Below are 15,204 nucleotides of genomic sequence, written 5' to 3'. Positions count from 1 at the left end.
GATTGTGTTAGAATGAACAGATTTCTGAAAACAAATATATATTATATATTCTGCATATACAGAAAATATCTGGAAGAAAAGAAACAAAACATTTGGGAGAATATTGAGATATACTGAGATAATATATTGAGATAATATAACTTTTACCATGTTATATATCTATATTGTTTGTAATTCTCATGCCAAGCGAGAATCATTTCTTGAAAAAAAATTTAATTCAAAAAACAAAACATTTCTTTAAACCAATCAGTGCAAAGGAGCCTCAACTTTTCTTGTATTTTGATATTTAAGATGCACACAACACACGGAATACCTCTAATTTCACCAATGGTGAAGGAACAAAGTTTTCTTCCTAATCTTTAAAAACAATACACATGGGAAAAAAAAAAAAAAAAAACAATACACATGGGGCGCCTGGGTGGCTCAGTGGGTTAAAGCCTCTGCCTTTGGCACAGGTCATGATCCCAGGGTCCTGGGATCGAGCCCTGCATCGGGCTCTCTGCTCAGCAGGGAGTCTGCTTCCTCCTCTCTCTCTGCCTGACTCTCTGCCTACTTGTGATCTCTGTCAAATAAATAAATAAAATCTTTAAAAACAAACAAACAAAAAACAAAAAAAAAACAAAACACACACACACACACACACACACACACACACACACACACACATACACCCTTTACTTTATATGGCGTTTAATATTGTAGTCTTTCCTGGAGCGCCTGGGTGGCTCAGTCAGTTAGGCGGCTGCCTTTGGCTCAGGTCATGATCCTGGGGTCCTGGGATTGAGCCCCGCATCGGGCTCCCTGTTCAGTGGAGAGCCTGCTTCTCCCTCTCCCTCTGCCGCTCTGCCTACTTGTGCTCTCTTTCTTTCTCTCTGTCAAATACATAAATAAATAAATCTTTAAAAAAAATATTGTAGCCTTTCCTTTTAGGTTTTGTTCCTTACATTCAAAATGCAGGTTATAGGGGCGCCCGGGTGGCTCAGTGGGTTAAGCCTCTGCCTTCGGCTCGGGTCATGATCTCAGGGTCCTGGGATCGAGCCCCGCATTGGGCTCTCTGCTCAGCAGGGAGCCTGCTTCCCCCTCTCTCTCTGCCTCTCTGCCTACTTGTGGTCTCTGTCTGTCAAATAAATAAATAAAATCTTTAAAAAAGAAAAAAAATGCAGGTTATAAATAAATTCACCTTATCTGTGCCTTCTGCCAAAATAAACTGCCAAAGTAAACTGAAACAACTAAAACTTTCAGTCCCATTATCACTATAGTCTAAAAGCTTGACTCAGGCTGCAACCACCCTTTCATTTGGAACTCTTGTTAAAATGCTATACTACAACTCCTCTGAATAAAAACAAACCCTAGAATATGACATTAGGCTTCCTTTGTTGCTACTTATAATGACTAACTTCTGTACTTATAATATAGATTTCATTTAATTACTACATATCAAAGGATTTTATATGGTTTCTCATTACGTCTTAATTCAATTTGTTTAGGATATTGTCACACACTTCCAGGTGAGAATGAGGAAAAGAGATTGAGCAACTGACTAAAAAGTAATAAAGCAATATAGCAGGAATGTCAGTCAGGAAAAAAAAACCAGCTTAGGTTCCCTATATAAAGGCTGAATACCAGTTGTACACTATTCATCTCTAGGGCAAGCTATAAAGCTTTGGAAGTCACCTTCAACAATCATTCAACATGAGTCATGTCCCACTGCCTTACTATTATCTAGCAGAACAGCCTCAGATCTTGTTATAGTCTTCTTAGTATGCTGAAGCCAATAAAACACTCACCATTCAGCAAGAGAAACAAGTTCTGAAACATTTAATAATTTGCCCACAGCCAATGAACGTTCTCACTGCAACTTCTTTCCAGATCCTTTGCTATTCCTCTATGGAGTCAGAAAATTAAAAAATATTTTAATTATAAGATGAATAGTTTATGAATTTAGTTTGTAAAATTTAAGTCCAATTATTTATTAAGTGCCTTTTTTTTGGTTCCAGAAACCATGCTAACCACCGTGAATATAAACATTGAAAAGACACTCGCCTGACCCCCAAGAAATCCAGGCTTGTCGGGGAGACATAGCTCACAAATCACTATCATACTAAAACTCTACTTCCCTAACTTTGAATGAAGACCTAAATCACCAAGAAAATAGGTGCAGTTAGGATTATGAATTACCACTTTAATCCAGTACATTATCTTCCCACTCTTTTCCCTTTGAATTTATGTGTATTTCTAAATATCATTCCTACTAAAAGGAAGCAGGGATCCTTGGAGAAATAGCTGGTTCCAGATGTGGAGCATGGAATTAACGAGATGAGTTTGGGATATTTTGTGGTATCTAGAAATCAAGGAGATGCCCAAAGACTAATGGGACTATGTTAAGTGGACAATGGGAGTGAACCTGAAGGAGCCCAATTTGACTCATTAGGGATAATTCCAGCAAAATAAAAAAAAAAAATAATGCATTAATGAATTAGAAAACACCAATTAAAATATTTATTGATTCTAAAAGAAGAAGAAAAGCACAGAAAAATAAAGTTCTCCTTTACAGAATAATAGAGATAATAAATAAAGGAAATGACAGTCTGGGGGGAATCACCATTTTGTACCTATTATATAGTCACCAAAACATGCTAAAATCATTGAGTAGAAGGTTGCTGGGGAAGATATTCACAAAATTTCACCCCACAAGTTATCAATGACAAAAAGGAAGACAAGAGTGATCAAGCTTACCATGACCACGTGGTAGTGAACCTGACACTACATGTCTTCTAAGGTGATGTGATGAGACACAACACACCACCTAGGCAGCCTTCTTGTTGAAACTGTTTGATAAATTAGACAAATTCAGAATGTGGGGTACTTTATTGGACAACTTGCCACTTAAAAGAAAATTCATCTTCATAAAAAATTTATTTTCATAAAAAGTAAAACGAACATTAAAAAAAAAAGTACGGACTTAAGCTTCTGGGAAATGGAATAGATGTACTTTTCCCTATCTTTCTACAAGTACAACTAAAATCCCTAGACATGAGATGGAAAATTAATATAAGAAGGTTCTGAAAGTTGGAAAGGAAAAGACAAACTGTTTAAGGGACTTGGGACTCAAGGAACAACACAGTGGCAAGTTGCCTGAGTTTTCATTTTGCCTCATATATACCAGACTGTGGATGTGAAGAAGTAGTCAACCTGGAAATACTACAGGGCACAAACATAAAAGCCTGCTGTCAAAGGACCAGGAAAGGACATTCAGACAATAAATGCTCTACTCCAGTCAGAAGAAATAACATGAATATAAAACAGTAGAAATCAAAAGAACAGAGCTTCAAACACCTATGAGACTATAATAAGAGATCTAACACTTAAGTCAACAAGGTCCAGGAAAGAGACAAAGATGGAGGAAGCTGGAAAAGTATTAGAAAAAAAAAATAGCTGAAAACTTTCTGAATTCAGCAAAAGATAAATGTACAGTTTCAAAAAACTGAACTCCAAACTGAGAATGCCAAAGAAATCCACATCAAAACATGCCATAGTCAAAATTCTAAAAAACAAAAAAACTTGAAAGCTGTGAGAGAAATGACATTTTCCTATTGGGAAAACAATTCAAATGGCAGCAGATTCCTCACCAGAAACCGTGTGGCCAGAGGAAGTAATACATTTTTCAGGTGCTGAAAGAAAAGAACTGTCAACCCAGAATCCTGTATCCAGAGAAAATATCCCTTATGTATAAAAGGGAAATCAAGATATTATCAGATAAAAGAAAATAAGAGAATTTATTGCTAGCAGACTTATCCCAAAAGAACAACTAAAGGGAGTTTTCTCAACAGAAAGGAAATGATAAAAGAAGGAATCTAGGAACATCAAGAATAAATAATAAAAATGAATGTAATTATAATACTATTTCTGTCTCCTCTTAAGACTTCTAAATTATGTTTGATGGTTGAAACAAAAATTATAATCCTGTCTGATGTGGTTCTGAAGGTAGGTAGAAAATTATAAGTGACGAGAGTAAAGAGAGGTAAGACTTCTGCACTCCAAGTGGTAAAATATCCATGCCAGCAGACTGTGATAAATCATATGTATAACGTAATACTTAGAGGACCACTAATAATATGTAAAAAGCTACAATCAAAACAATTTAGAGGGATGCCTGGGTGGCTCAGTGGGTTAAAGCCTCTGCCTTCAGCCCAGGTCATGATCCCAGGGTCCTGGGATAGAGCCCCGTATCGGGCTCTCTGCTCAGCAGGGAGCCTGCTTCCCCCTCACTCTCTGCCTGACTCTCTGCCTACTTGTGATCTCTGTTTGTCAAATAAATAAAAATCTTTTTAAAAATTTTAGAAAGATCAAAATGGAATTCTAAAAAATGTTTAAGATAATCCACAGGAAGAGGGAGAAAAGAGGAAAAAAATATCTGAAGAAATAATGGTTGAAAACTTCACAAATTTATTGGAAAAGATTAACCTCTACATTGGGGAAGCTCAATGAACTCCAAGCAGGATAAACTCAAATGGATCCACAAACAGGCACATTCTAGTAGAAATGCTGAGAATCAAAAAACAAAGAGAAAAAGCTTGAAAGCAGGAAGAGAAAAACAACTCAGCATTTACAACAGAACCATAATAAGACTAACAGCTGACTTCTCATCAGAAACAATGAAAGCCAGAAGGCAATGGGATAGCATATTCAAAGTACTCAACGGAAACAAAACAAAACAAAACAAAACAAAACTATCAACCAGGAATCCTATAGCCAGCAAAGTTATCTTTCAAAATGAAGGTGAAAAGGGTATATGCCCATAAGAAAGAAAACATAATTTTGAAGTGATATTTGTATATTCATGTTCATAGCAACACTATTCACAGTAGCCTCAAAGTGCAAGCAGCTCAAATGTCAGATGAATGGATGAACAAAATGTGATGTATACATAAGTGTAATATTATTCAGACTTAAAAAGAAAGGAAAGGAAAGTCACATGCTACAATATGAAAATAGTATGTTAAGTGAAATAAGCTAAATACAAAAGGACAAATACTGTATAATATACTTTATAGGGGGTAACTAGAGTGGTGGTTGCCAGGAGCTGGGGGAAGGTGGGGATGGAGAGTTACTGTTTAATGGGTATAGAATTTCAGTTTTTCACGATGGAGAATTCTGGAGACTGATGATGGTAGCCATACAACATTGTTAACATACTTAATATCACTAAACTGTACACCTAAAAATGGATATACAATGGTAAATTTTGTTATGTGTATTTCACTGCAATAAAAAAAATTGGGGGAAAAATGAGAGTGATATAAAGACTTCCCCAAATAAACAAAAACTGAGAGAATTTGTTGCTAGTATACCTGCCTCACAAGAAATACCAGGGTAAGTTCTTCTCAGTGAAAACACATGAGCCCAAAAGGTAATTCAAATCCACATACACATACAAACCAAAGAGCACATAAAGGTAATTAAACAATTAGAAAAAAGAGCAAAAAAGTATGTTTTTCTCCTTTCTTCTCTGGATTTAAAAAACAATTATATAGGTGTGCATGGGTGGCTCAGATAGTTAAGCATTTGCCTTCAGCTCAGGTCATGATCTCCAGGTCCTGGGATTGAACCCCATGTCGTCGGGCTCCCAGCTCAGCAGGGAGTTTGCTTCTCCCTTTCCTCCTCCCTCTCCCCTTTCTTGTGCAGTCTCTCTCTCTCTCAAATGAATAAACAAAATCTTAAACAATTATATAAAATATAATCCATATAGTATATTGTTGGACATATAATGTATAGAAATATATGTGTAATATATCTACCAACAATTGAACAAAACAGATGGATTGGAGTAAAGCTATACTGAGTTAAGGAAATTACTACAGTTGGCTAAGGTAATAATTATAACAATGTATGGTTAGGTCTGTAATATTAACAGGTATAATACGGTAACAATAATATAACAAAAAGTAAGAGAAGGGAAGAGAGCTATATAGAAGTAAATTTCTGTATCTCATTGGAATTAAGTATAAATCTGAAGTAGATTCTGATAAGTTATCAGAATATAATGAAAAGAGATAAAGTAAAAAAAAAATCGTTAAAGAAAATAAAAGGTCTGTATTTATTTCCTAGAGCCGCAGTAACAGGTAACCATGAATAGAGTGGCTTAAAACAACAGAATTGTATTCTTTCCCTCTTCTGGAGGGAATAAAATAAATTTTAAAAGTTTAAATATAAACTTTATTTTTTTATAAATAAAAAGGACAAAAGTCTGAAATCAAGGTGTCAGCAGGACATGTTCTCTCTGACGTTTCTCAGAAAGAGTCCTTCCTTGCCTCTTCCAGCTTCTTGTGGTTCCCAGTTATCATACACGTTCTTGGCTTGTACTTGCATCTCTGCCTCTGTCTTCACATGGCCTTCTTTCTGTGTGTCTCTGCATATACTTTTCTTACAATGACTTTAATCATCGCCTTTAGGGACCACCCTAATTAATCCAGGATGATTCATCTCAAGATCTCCAACCTACCAGTCAACCCACTAAAATATTAACACTAGAAAGCACTCACTTAATGCAAAAGAAAGCAGTGAGAGGAGTAACAGAGGAACAAAAAAAAAAAAAAAAGATAAGACACATAGAAAACCAAAAGTAAAATGGTAAATATAAATCTAATAATACTAAATGTGAATGGATTAAACATTCCAATAAAAGGGCACAGTTTGTCAGACTGGATAAATAAACACACGATCCAGCCATATGCTATCCAGGAAGTATAATTTAGACACAAAATAGAAATGGATTGAAATAAATGAATGAAAAAAAATGTATCATGCAAATAGCAACCACAAGAGAGTTCAGGTGCCTATAGTAATATCAGATGTAATAGACTTTGAAATAAAAATTTTGCTAGGGTGCCTGGGTGGCTCAGTTGGTTAACTGACTGCCTTCGGCTCAGGTCATGATCTTGGAGTCCTGGGATCAAGTCCCACATTAGACTCCCTGCTTGGTGGGGAGTCTACTTCTCCCATTGACCTCTCTCCTCTCATGCTCTCTCTCTCTCACTCTCTCTCTCTCTATCAAATAAATAAAATCTTTTTAAAAAATTTTACTAGAAAGGGGTGCCTGGGTGTCTCAATCTGTTGAGCATCTGCCTTCAGTCCAGGTCATGATCTTAGAGTCCTGGGATCGAGCCCCATGTCAGACTCCCAGCTCAGTGGAGAGTCTGCTTCTCCCTCTGCCTTCTGCTCCCCCTGCTTGTGCTCTCTCTCTCTCTCTCACTCTTGCTCTATCTCAAATGGATAAATAATTTTTTTTTTCAAAAACGTTACTAGAGATAAAGACATAATGATAAAAGGGTCATCAGAAGATATAACAAGTACATATGCACTTAATAACAGAGCACCAAAATACATAAAGCAAAAAGTGACAGAAATGAAGGGAGAAAGGACAATTCAACAATAGTAGCTAAAGACTTTAATACCCACTTTCTATAATAGACAGAACTATGCAGAATCTAAACAAGGAAATAGATCTGAAAAATACTCTAGGCCAGTCAGAACACTAGATCTGGAGAACATGCAACCCAACACAGCAGTATATACATTCTTCTCAAGTGCACATAGAACATTCTCAAGAGCATGTGCCATGTGCCTGGCCATAAAACAAACCTCAATCAATTTAAAGGGACAAAAATAATGCAAAGAATGTTGTCTAACCAAAATGGGATGTAATTAGAAATCAACAGCAGAAAAACGTTTGTGAAACTCACAAATATGTAAAAATTAAACAACATACTCCTAAATAACCAATGGGTCAGAGAAGAAATTAAAAGAGAAATCCAAAATACTTTGAGATGAATGAAAATGAAGAATTAACATACCAAAACTTATGGGACGCCTCTCTAGCAGTGCAGCAGTGCTTAGAGGGAAATTCACAGTGGTACATACCTACGTTAATGTTAGAAGGTAGGGAAGAGACAGTAAGTATCCCTCAAACTGAGAAGGCACTTTGAGACTGGAAAACAAAAAAGGTGACTCCATACAGTTTACATAGAGTTTTATTCAGGGTAACTAACTGACAGGAGGGATTGGGCAGACAATGACCCAGTCAGCTGCGCAGCTATTCTGTATAGAGTCTGGACCTTCATCCACAGATTTTATGGAGTGAGGGGGTGTACACAAGGGCACTGTAGTGAGATCAAAGGGATCCCATGCATTTCAAAGGGTTTGTATGCACTGAGTTAACATCTAACATTTAACTAGACCTCGTGGTACCACCTATGCATCAAGAAGGGGAGAGACTATTTTATCTCTAACAAACTTGAGGAGGGACAAAGCAAGACTCCCCCATCCCAGACTTTATGGGCATTTCTGAGGTATGTATATTAATCTCCAAGGGAACACACAGCCCCAAGAGAAGTCATTGAGTGAACATGAACAAGATGGAAGGCCAAAGATGGAGTCAGTATTGCTAGCATGCCTACAGTTAAAAAGAAAAAAATCTCAAATCAATAACTTAACTTTTCACTTTAAACCACTAGAAAAAGAAGAGTAAGCTAAACCTAATGCACACAGAAGGAAGTAAATAATAGGTCAGAGCAAAAAATAATGAACTAGGGAATAGAAAAACAATAGAGAAGATAAATAAAACCAAAATCTGCTTCTTTGACGAGATCACCAAAATTGACAAACCTTTAGTTAGGTTGGCAAAGGAAATGTAAGAGACAATTGAAATTACTAGAATCAGAAATGAGAGAGGGGATATTACTACCAACCTTACAGAAATAAAAAGAATTATAAAACAATACTGTGAACAAATCCATGCCAACAAATTAGATAACTTAAGTGAAATGGAAAAGTTCTTGGAAACATACCAACTACCAAAACTGACTCAAGAATAAAACATTCTGAACAGAGCTATGACAAGTGAAAAGATTGAATTAGTAATAGAAAATTATCCACAAAGAAAAGCCAGCCCCAGAGTTCACTGCTGAATTGTACTAAATGTTTTTTAGAGATTTTATTTGTTTATTTGACAGAGATCATGAAAGAACACAAGCAGGGGGAGCAGCAGAGGGAGAGGGAGAAGTAGGCTCCCCTGATCAGGGAGCCCAATACAGGGCTCAATCCTCAGACTCTGCGATCATGACCTGGGCTGAAGGCAGATGCTTAACCAACTGAGCCATCCAGGTGCCCTGTACTAAACATTTAAAGAGTAATACTCAGTATCAATTCTTCACAGACTGTTCCCAAAAGTAGAGGGGAAAGGAAAACTTCCCAACTCATCTTATGAGACCAGTATTATCCTAATATCAAAACCAGATAAAGACATCAGAAAAAAAAAAAAAAACTACAAATCAGTAGCTTTTCTGAATATGGACATATGAAAATCCTTAAGAAAATACTAGCAAACCTAAAACAACAACCCACAAAAGCTATATACCATTGACCAAATGGATTTACCCTAGGAATGCAAGGTTGGTTTAATATCCAAAAATCAATCATTTCAATACAAGACATTTTAAAATCACATGGTAATCTCAATAGATACAGAAAAAGCATCTAACAAAATCCAAACTCTTTCCTGATAAAAACATTCAACAAACTAGAAGTAAACATTCTCAACCTGATAAAAGTTATCTACTAAAAATCCATAGCTAACATCATTCTTAATAGTGAAAGACTGGATGCTTCCCCGCTAAGACCAGGAAAAAGACAAAGATGTCTGCAGCTCCTGATAAGGGCAATTAGGCAAGAAAAAGCACCCACACTGGAAAAGAAGAGATAAAACTACTATATTCACAGATTACATGATCCTGTATTTTGGAAACCTTATAACCTACTGAAAAACTATTAGAACTCATAAACTTTAGCAAGGTTGCAGGGTCAAGATATATATAGAAAAATGTATTGTATTGCTATATACTTGCAACGAACAACCCAAAAATGAAATTAAGTAAACAATTTCATTTACAATGACATCAAAAAGAATAAAATACTTCATTTAACCAGAAAAATGTCAAACTTTTACCCTGGAAATTACAAAACATTGTTGAAAGAAATTAAGAATAAATAAATGGGGAAACATTCTGTGTTGATGGATTGGAAGACTTAACGTCAAAATGGCAGTACTCTCCTAATTGATCTACAATTCAACATAATCCTATCAAAATCTCAGTTGATTCTTTGTGGAAATTGACAATGATTTTTAAAAATCCATAAGGAATTGCAAGGCCCAGAACTGCCACAAGAGTCTTGAGAAATAAAAATAAAGATTCACAATTCCCAATTTCAAAACTTACTATACAGCAACATTAATCAAGATGGTATGGTACTGGGGCAAGGATGGACATATAAAGCATTAGAACCAAACCGAGAGTAAAAAAATAAACCCAAACATCTGTGGTGAACTAAATTTCAGAAAGGGTGCCAAGACTTCAACAGGGAAAGACTAGTGTTTTCAACAAATGGTGCTGGGACAACCAGATAGACACAAACAAAAGAAAGTTGGACTCTTCTCTCATATATATGCAGAAGTTAATTCAAATTGGATCAAACATTTAAGAGCTAAAACTGTATTTTGCAATATATAAATATATGTAAATATCAAGTAAATGTTTTGTACACCTGAAACTAATATAATGTTATACATCAATTACACCTCAATTTTTAAGAAGCACTAAATCTATAAATCTCTTAGAAGAAAATATAGAGGTAAATCCTAACGACCTTAGACTTGGTAAGGAATTCTTCCCAAAATCACAACAAAAATAAAGATAAATTGAACTGCACCACAATTAAACATTTCTCTGTTTAAAAGAACACCATCAAGAATGGGAAAAACCACCTGCAAATCATGTACTGATAAGGATTTAATATCCAGAACATATAAACAACTTCAACAACAACCGCAAGAACAACTCAATTTTAAAATGAGCTAAAGACTTGAATATATCTTTCTCTGAGAAGATACACAAATGGCCAATAAAGACATGAAAAGATACTCAACATCGCTAGTCATCAGAGAAATATAACCCAAAGCCACAATGAGATTCACCCCTCCTGGGCTAGAATTAAAAAGTCAGATAATAACAAATGTTGACAAGGATATGGGAACATCAGAACCTTCATTCATTGCTGCAGAGAATTTAAAATGGTGCAGCCACTTTGTAAAAAAGTCTGGCAGCTACTCAAACGATTAAACATGGAATTACCAAGATGACCCAGCAATTTCACTCCTAGGTACGTATATACCCCCCAAATGAAAACATATGAAACCATAAGAACTTGTGAAAAAGTAAGTAGGCACTAAGCAGCATCATTTATAACAGCAAAGGTGGTAACAATTCAAATGCCTGTCAAATGATGAATGGATGAACGAGCGGTACATCCATACACTAGAATTCTGTTTGCCCAGAGGAGGAATGACACACCGCTACTCGCTACCACGCGAATCTTGAAGACATTACGGCAAGTGAGAGAAGTAAGTCACAAAAGACCACATGTTGTATGATTCCATTCAAGGGGAAACTAAAGTACCATGAAGGAGACTTTGTTTACCAGAGGGTGGGAACTGGAGAGAATGGGAGACCATCCACCTAGGCTCTGACAGAAACCTGGGTTTGGCCTCCCCCAGGACATGCAGAACACTGTGGTGGTTGGTCTCCAGAAAGGGAATGTTGCTTCTCTTGTCAAAGCATGAAGAAGCCAGAAAACTGAATGTGGGAAGCTCACCAAGGGGAAACCACCCATGTCACAAATCGGTCTGTAGTCAATCCCGACAGTGGCTAACTATGCATCCTCCTTCAGAGGGAAATAAAACAAAATAACCTCTGATTACCATCCTTGCTCCTGGGCCTCTACTCTGGGAGAAACAATAGAGAGCTTCTGGTTCGAGGCCAAGCCTGCTCCTACCTTCCCTGCCTTCCCCTCCACTTGAACTCCTTCCTGTCCTTTCCACTGGTTCCCTTCTATCCCAGCTGACCCAGTCCAGTCCCTCAGAATCCTCTTCTTGTTCTTACTTTTTAGGACTGGAGCTTCCCAGGAGTCTAGCCTCGGTTCTCCTCTCTAGTCTACCTCTTTCAGGCAATCTCACCCACTCTCATGGTTTTAACTTCCAAGAACAGACTTGGCCCCCCAAATCTGTATCTACCTTAAACCAGACACCTAGATTTCCAACTTCATAACACACACATCCGTGTGGCTGCCACACTTAATGGATCATTTTCTGCAGACTCTGTCATAGTTTGGGTCCCCTCAAATCTACCTCCTTAAGGTAAAGATTTGAGAGCAAACTGTTTATTTGGGAGGTGACACGAGAAGCCTCGAGCATAGGAGTAAGAAGGGGAAGCAAGGAATGAAAGCGTGTTTCATCAAGAAAGTTACAACAGAGGGCACCTAAAGCTTAATCCCACTGGGGAACTCTGGGACCCAGCATATAACATACACCCAGCAGTGCTATCCCACTGGAGGGGCAGGGAGCTGCTGTAGTCATACACTGTTATCCTTGGTTGAAGGCTTCTCGGGAGTTGGAGGGTGTGGATTTCCCAGCAGTTTCACTCTGGTGTTGTGGGTTGCAAAGTGGGCATCCAAAAACTCTCTGGCAAAGAAATGCAGGTGCTAACAATGAGAAATCATGTCAGCGTTCACAGAAGTGGTGAGGGGAAGGGGATACAGGCAGCGCATCCATGCCTCGGCTACCCACTCAAACCCGGAATTCCTCTCAGATGCCCTATCATAGTTGGTATCACCCAAGCCAGAGAAAAGTGGTGTCAGAACCAGCTCCTCTCTCTCTCTCTCTCTCTCTCCTTCACCTCCACACCCAGGACTCTGAGGTTTCTATGCCCTGAGTGGTACATCCTTTCCTTTTTTGTCATCCCCACTGCCAAAGCCTTGGTTGCTAGCTGGATTTCCTACACTCAGCCTCTTCCACCTCTCATCCATCCGCTAAAAAAACTGCCAGCATGAACATGCTAAAATGCAAATCCATTTAAGCCCTATATTAAAAATACTGCAGTGGTTTATAATGAGGTATCTGGAATAATCAAAATTCATAGAGACAGTCAGCAGAAAGGTGGCTGCCAGGGGCTGGGGAGAGGGAACGGGGAGTCAGTGTTGAACGGGGACAGTCTCAGTCTGGGAAGATGGAAAAGTTCTGGAGGTGGATGGGGGAGATGGTTGCACAATGGTTTGAATGTATTTAATGCCACTGAACTACATACACTGAAAATAGTTAAGGTGGTAAATGTCAAGCCTATTTTACCACATTAAAAAAAAATTTAATACTTCAATGGTTCCCACTGACTAAGGAATAAAGTCCAAGTATCTTCCCATGATGCATTAAGCCCATCCTCTAGACCTCACCTGTCCCTCCGGCCTCATCTCCTACCACCCCAGCTCTGAGTTTCCCCTCCCAGCATTTCACACTACATGTAGTCTCCAGATACATCTTGCTTTTCCATGTCTGTTTCTCACCGGGCTTTCTGGTTTCTCTTCCTAGAGCACCATTCCCACCCTTGTATGTGAGCAATTTCTCTCCATTCCTCCAAAGTCATTCATTCATTTGTTCAACGATTATTTACTGGGTCTGCGATTCCCAGCTTAGGAAACAGAGAGTGGCGGGAAAGGCAGGGCGGGAACAAGCGATTTGAAGTGAACACGAGTATAAGGTCCTTGAGAGGCATCTAAGGAGGGGGTCTCGCCTCACCTGGGAACGTCAAGGTTGCAGAAGCATAAATACCTCTGCATGTCAGGGACCCTCTGATGGTTATCCTCTCTCCTTGGTGCTACTTCTGAGCTTTGTATGTACTTCTAATTTCTGCACATACCACGTTGTTTATAATCATTTTATAAGCTTCTATATTAGTCATGATTCTCTAGGTTGCCAGTGACATTAAGCCAATCTGAACAAAAAGAGAGGGGAGGAGGAATCATCCGCTTCCATAAATAAGCCGTGGAAAGCGCAGAGGTGGTTGGGGCCTGTGGAACAAAGGAATCTGGGAACATCCACTCTCCATGCCTTTCGGCGTGCTACCTTCATCCTCTCGGTGGGAGTTAGGGGTTCAGGCCGCATGAGATTCATGTAGTGAATTAATGTCACAAACACCACAGTTCACCAATTCTAGGACACACATTTTAATGTTCCTGAAGTCAGCATACTTCTCACAGTTGCCATTGGCTGCCAATGCCAATGTCTGGACGTGTGCGAAATCGGGCAGTTAAAGAATGAGCTCACCAAGGGGCACCGGTTAAGCGTCTGCCTTTGGCTCAGGTCATGATCTTGGGGTCCTGGGATCAAGCCCCGCATTGGGCTCCCTCTGCCTCTGCCTCTATCTCCCACTTGTGTTCTCTCTCTCTCTCTCTCTCTCTCAGATAAATAAATTAAATATTTAAGGAAGAAGAAGAAGAGGACAAAAAAGGAGGGAGGAGGAGAAGGAGAAGCAGCAGCAGAAGCTCACCCCAAAGCATAGTGATTTCATTTTCATCCTAGGTGGCCTCACGGGAAACTACAGTCCTACAATATTTTAACCTACAAACTAAGCAAGGATGTTCAAAGAAGGGATGTGAGTCCTGATTGCTTAATCGACCCCTTCTGGTCGATACCTTCAATTAAGTTCAAGGGAAATGTCAGCATCAAATTTGCAGAACAGATGTCACAAGCTCAGAACGAAATCCTGGGGAGAAGTGAGGAACACTTTCACAACCAACACATTACCGATGCACGTGATGGCAGAGGGGATGTTATCTGTGAAACAAATCACAGACATAAATGACCTGGGTGAAAAAGTGACTCAAAAGAGACACTCTGGGGGTGCCTGGGTGGCTCAGCTGGTTAAGCACCCAACTCTTGGTTTCGGCTCAGGTCGTGATCTCAGGGTCATAGGAATCAAGCCCCAAGTTGGGCTTCATGCTTAACACAGAATCTGCTAAAGTTCCCCCCCCCATGTTCTCACTCTCTCTCTCTCTCTCTCTCTCAAATAAATAAATAAATCTTAAAAAGAGAGAGAGAGAAAGAGAGACACTCTCAATGGGAGGAATTTCTAGAATACCTTAACCAATGTATCACACTTGTATTTTCCTTTGTGCACATGTACAAGAATGGAATATGACAGACACAGATGTCTAAACATTCTAAAATATCTCTCAGGAAGTCTAAAAATTTAAAAATGTACCTAATAAGTATCACATCCTGGTTTAATTGACAGTATTTTTTTTCTTTTTCAGTGGAACACA

This window comes from Martes martes, assembly GCF_963455335.1.
Source record: "Martes martes genome assembly, chromosome: 16".
Classification (NCBI taxonomy): Eukaryota; Metazoa; Chordata; class Mammalia; order Carnivora; family Mustelidae; genus Martes; species Martes martes.
Note: the sequence above shows the minus strand (reverse complement) of the source record.